The following is a 6,000-nucleotide window of genomic DNA, read 5'->3' as shown; positions in this document are numbered from 1 at the left end:
TCATATACGTGTGCCAAAAGGCGCAAACGGTCCCGGGCTAAGGTAAGGCGACACCCGTGGGAATACCGTGCGTGAGGCCGCAAAGTGATATGAGGTGTTACATGCTAGATCGATGTGGCATTGAGTCGGGGTCCTAACAGGCTGCTTTGCGCTTCTACTGCGAGGGCCGCAGTGTGCTCCTCCGTGAGGAGAGAGCGCTCTGTGTTTCCATTAACTGTGATGACCCCTCGAGGTCCTGCCATCTTGAGCTTGAGATATGCATAATGCGGTACCGCATTGAATCTCGCAAATGCGGTCCGCCCGAGCAGTGCATGGTAGCCACTGCGGAACGGGACTATATCGAAGATTAACTCTTCGCTTCGGAAGTTATCCGGGGATCCGAAGACCACTTCAGTGTGACTGAGCCTGTGCAATGGGCCTCTACACCTGGTATGATGCCTTTAAAGGCCGTATTTGAGGGTTTGATCCTTGAGGGGTCTATACCCATTTTGCGCACTGTGTCCTGATAAAGCAGGTTCAGGCTGCTGCCGCCGTCCATAAGGACTCGAGTGAGGTGAAATCCGTCAATGATTGGGTCTAGGACCAGTGCGGCGAATCCGCTATGACGGATACTAGTGGGGTGGTCCCTGCGATCGAAGGTGATCGGACAGGAGGACCATGGGTTGAAATTTGGGGCGACTGGCTCCAACGCATATACGTCCCTGAGCGCACGCTTCCGCTCCCTCTTGGGGATGTGGGTTGCGTATATCATGTTCACCGTCCGCACTTGTGGGGGGAACCTCTTCTTTCCTCCGTTATTTGGCTGCCGGGGCTCCTCCTCATCATCGCTTTGTGACCCCTTATCTTTGTTTTCGGCATTTAACTTGCCGGCCTTCTTGAACACCCAACAATCCCTGTTGGTGTGGTTGGCTGGCTTGTCGGGTGTGCCGTGTATTTGACCCGAGCGATCGAGTACACAGTCCAAACTGGACGGGCCCGGAGTGCTTCTTTTGAATGGCTTTTTCCGATGACCAGATTTAGAGCCTTTGAATCCCGCATTGACTTTCGTATCCTCGGTATTGTTGCTGTTAATGCGGCGCTTATGTTTGTTGCGACGTGACCTGCCGTTGCCGTCCTTGATATCCGAAGTACCATGGTTCTTTGATATGTTATTGCTGCGAGCCAACCAGTTGTCCTCTCCCGCACAAAAGCGGGTCATGAGTGTCGTGAGGGCTGCCATAGATTTCGGCTTTTCCTGGCCAAGGTGCCGGGCGAGCCATTCGTCGCCGATGTTGTGCTTAAAAGCTGCTAGTGTTTCTGCATCCGGACAGTCGACGATTTGATTTTTCTTTGTTAGGAACCATGTCCAGAATTGCCTGGCCGATTCCTCTGGCTGCTGAATTATGTGGCTCAAGTCATCGGCATCTGGTGGTCGCACTTAAGTGCCATGAAAGTTGTCGAGGAATGCAACTTCCAGATCTGCCCAACAGTCAATGGACTCTGCTGGCAAGTTGTTCAGCCAATGCCGAGCTGGTCCTTTGAGTTTGAGTGGGAGGTATTTGATGGCGTGTAGGTCATCACGGTGGGCCATATGGATGTGCAGGAGGAAATCCTCGATCCATACCGCAGGATCTGTTGTGTCGTCGTATGATTCTATATTTACGGGTTTGAAACCCTATGGGATTTGATGATCCATTACTTCGTCCGTGAAGCATAAGGGGTGTGCGGCGCCTCTGTACTGGGCTATATCGCGATGCAGCTCAAATAAGTCTTGCCCGCTGTGTTTGGCCCGGACGGACTTACTTTTACTATATCCGGCTTGACGGTTAGCGTCTCACATAGTGGCGCACCCTCTTGATCCGTAGATCAATCTTTCGTGTTTTGCTTTGTCCTCCAATACGTCTCGCAGGTCTGGCGTATTTCCCCATGCCTTTTTATTTGAATGGCGTCGGGGTGCGGGCTGAGCTTTTGGCTGGAATGCCTCTCTGTCGCGGCCGCGAGGTGGCCGATCAGCCGCGTCATACACTGGAGATGTATGTTTTGGTGCTTCCTCCTCCAGTTGGGGTAGCAACCCGTATTTTGGGTAACTCTTGGAGGGGCGTTTGAGTTTATATTCCTCAGCCGCAAGGACTTCGGTCCATCTGTCAGCTAGCAAATCTTGATCAGCTTGAAGTTGCTGCTGCTTTTTCTTAAGGCTATTTGTCGTGGCTATAAGCCAGCGCTTGAAGCGCTCTTGTTCGACGGGATCCTCTGGCATGACAAATTCGTCATCATCGAGGCTTTCCTCGTCTTCGGAGGGAGGCATGTAATTATCATCCTCTGCCTCTCTATCTGCCGCTCTCTCTGGAGGGTTGGCTTCTCCATCCTCCTGCTCTAAATCTTGCTGGAGGGGATTGTTGTTGTCTTCGGCATTGTCCGGAGTGATATTATCTCCGATGCCGGTATCACCGCCTTTGCCTTGGCGGGACTTAGAGCGGCGCCGCTGACGTCGGCTCTTGGGTTGCTTCTTGGAGGGGTCATCCTTCGCTGTCTCGTCGCCATTGCCTTCTTTGGGTGTGTCCAGCATGTATATATCATATGATGAGGTGGTTGTCCAGTGCCCTGTGGGCCGTGGTTCCTCTTTGCCTCCCGCATCGTCGTCCATACCGTCGATGTCTTCGGAGTCGAAGTTGAGCATGTCAGTTAAGTCATCGACAGTGGCTACTCAATGGGTGGTGGGTGGGCGACGAATTTCTTCTCATCCGCATCCCAATCCTGCCGGACATTGTTCGGCCAGGATTCTCCTGACAAGGAGAGAGACCTTAATGAGTTCAGTATGTCGCCGAAGGGCAAATGCTGAAAGATATCCGCGGAGGTAAGCTCCATGATCGGCGCCCAGTCGGATTCGACAGGCACGGGCGCAGGCAGTTCGGAGTCCGTGGCCGGAGAAGGATCCGGTAGTTCGGCAACACGGCTCTCGTGAAAGGTAAGGTCGATCCTCGGCTCGATCGCCCCTGAGAGTACGGCCTCCATGGCGGGGTCTATCCACCCGTCCATGGATGGCGCGATTGGCTCCGAATTGAGGGTCGGAGCAGTCGCCGGTGCGATATCCTGAAAACTTTCCAATGGCAGAGCTAAATCATGCTCATCGAGACTGTGCAGCGCACTTGGCAGGGGCTCGAATCCGTCGAAGATCAAGTCTCCGCGGATATCGGCCATGTAGTTTAAGCTTCCAAACCTGACCTGGTGGCCAGGGGCGTAACTTTCGATCCGCTCCATATGGCCAAGTGAGTTGGCCCGCAGTGCGAAGCCGCCGAATACGAAGATTTGTACGGGGAGAAAAGTCTCACCCTGGACCATATCGCTATCGATGATTAAAGGAGCCATCAAGCCTAATGGCGACGACATAGAGGAACTCTCAATGAAAGCACCAATGTCGGTGTCAAAACCGGCGGATCTTGTGTAGGGGGTCTTGAACTGTGTGTCTAAGGCGGATGGTCATAGGAGGCAGGGTACACGATGTTTTACCCAGGTTCGGGCCCTCTTGATGGAGGTAAAACCCTACGTCCTACTTGATTTATTCTTGATGATATGAGTATTACAAGAGTTGATCTACCACGAGATCGAAGAGGCTAAACCCTAAAAGCTAGCCTATGGTATGATTGTATGTCGTCCTATGGACTAAAACCCTCCGGTTTATATAGACACCGGAGGGGGTTAGGGTTACACAAGGTCGGTTACAAAGGAGGAGATATCCATATCCGTACTGCCTAGCTTGCCTTCCACGCCAAGTAGAGTCCCATCTGGACACGAGACGAAGTCTTCAATCTTGTATCTTCATAGTCCAATAGTCCGGCCAAAGGATATAGTCCGGCTGTCCGGAGACCCCCTAATCCAGGACTCCCTCAGTGTCCCTCATAAAAACCTGACATTTGTCTATCTATGAACATGTAAACATTACTAGTGCTACAAGTGATAACAGAAAACCATTTAAACAAACAGGGTGTCCGAATGTAAATTACATGTGAATTCTGCTGCACCCTAGAAGTACATATGACTAGCTATCTACGTGCTTAAGTAGCTATTTAAGTTCAGGCAAACAGGTAATTCCTAACAGTAAGTATCAAACACATAGATAGGCGCAGTCGATAAGAGGATTAACAGGCTATGGCATTATGTAATCAGTAGCAAACTAAATTAAGCCAAGCAAGATAATTGAACAATTTTGTAATAAGTGACTAACTAAAATTCCGAGAAGCGGGTAACTGAACATATGCTAGCTCTTTGTACAGGCACACTGCAACTTCTTCTTCGCTTACAAGGTTCTACAAAGGAGTCCATGGCATCAATTGCTTGGATACGTAGTCCCAATACTTCTTTCTTCCCACACTGCATTGGTAAGACGAATGGTTAATTTGGTAAGATGGTGCATCCTTGATATGTTATATGAGGACGTGTAGTCAGACTAGTTGTAGCCAGACACATCACACTAGCTTTTATTGTATATTTCAGGCGATTACATTTGGCATATCGAGATCTAAGCAATCTACAATAGGATGAAAAGACTAGCACCCTTCACATTATTAGCGAACTCAGTTCATAGAAACAAGCAATTCAACCCTTCTGTGGGTAAATCAAAAGTGCCACTGGAATATTTTTCACTACCCCAATCATACACGCAAAAAGGGGCGACGCCACCGTAGGGGCTGGTATGGGCGGCCGCCATGGGTGGCTGGAAAGTGTGCATCTAGTTTGAGTCGTCCAGGTTGGCCCAGGCTAGTTTTGTTCGTCCCAATGCACGAGCAGGCAATGTAAAAAATGAAGAAAAATGTTTCAATTTGGATGGGCCAATAACGTAAGTGTAAGGCAGACCCTATAGCAGGCTCGCGGCCCGAACGAGCGCCACCCATATCGATCGACAACAGGAAAAATCCCAATTTGTTCGCTCCAGCCTCTAGTCTGGTTCGCTCATAACCTAGCCGCCGCTGGATAGACCGACACAGCACTTCCTTGTGCCCTCGTTGGAGGGAGGTCGCCGGGCTTCAAGCGAATGGAAGGACAAGAAGATGAAGATCCAACCCTTAGTGTAGCCTGCGTGGGAGGCAGCGGTGGCAGCACGGGCATGGCATCGAGCTTGCGCAAACGGACAATCGCGGCTTGCAAGAGTAGCATGCGCAACGAGCAGGTACATCACATCCCTGATTATATCTAATTCAACTGTTCAATTTCTGGCCAATAGTTAAACCTGACGGTGTTGTAAAACTGCTTGTATGTAGGGAATCTATGAGAAAATGAAACCAATTTCTGCTTATTTTATAACTCCCCCAATCAATACTAAACTGACTGAATCTGATGTATCTAATCAAGTTTCCGGTGGAAACATACAAGCTCATGTTGTTCTTGATCCTGAAGTGTCTAATGAACAGACTGCTAATGAAGGATTTGATGCAAACATTTTACATGCTCTAGGTGATGAACATATCTATACCTATACTAATTCTTGACTTCCCAGACATTACCACGTTAATCAGTAATTAGGAACTGTTAATCTGATGGGACCAAGTTATAACAGTTTAGATTAACCCTTATAATTCTCCGCTAAAATCTTCTTAGATTAGCACAAAAAAATAAAACCACATACATTTCGCGGTTAGAAGATGCCACGTTTAATCCCAGGAAGTTAAAATCACATGGTACCTATCAGATGTAGTTTTGTTTATTTAAGCGTCCTACTAGATCTTTTCAATCTAATCGTAACTAGACCACCTATCAGACCACGTTGTCCCTGCTCTCCAGTTTCCCGATCTCTCTCCTATCCAAAGATAATCGATCTCTCCCTACCTGGTAACCTCTCTCCTCTCAATGTCACCATATCACGCCGCCGCCTCCTCCACATCTTCTCTCTCCAACCTCTACTGAGATCTATGTTGTGTTCCAGCTAGAAGGAATTATCAAGTGCATATCCCATCATGGTCATGTATGTGCACCTCTAATGAGATATGTGTTTCCTTTCCAGCCGCAGAGATTGATCAGGTTCATGCT

This window comes from Triticum dicoccoides, chromosome 2A, assembly GCF_002162155.2.
Source record: "Triticum dicoccoides isolate Atlit2015 ecotype Zavitan chromosome 2A, WEW_v2.0, whole genome shotgun sequence".
In the NCBI taxonomy this organism is placed as follows: Eukaryota; Viridiplantae; Streptophyta; class Magnoliopsida; order Poales; family Poaceae; genus Triticum; species Triticum dicoccoides.
The sequence above is the reverse complement of the archived record's forward strand: the minus strand, read 5'-3'. Positions refer to the sequence as shown.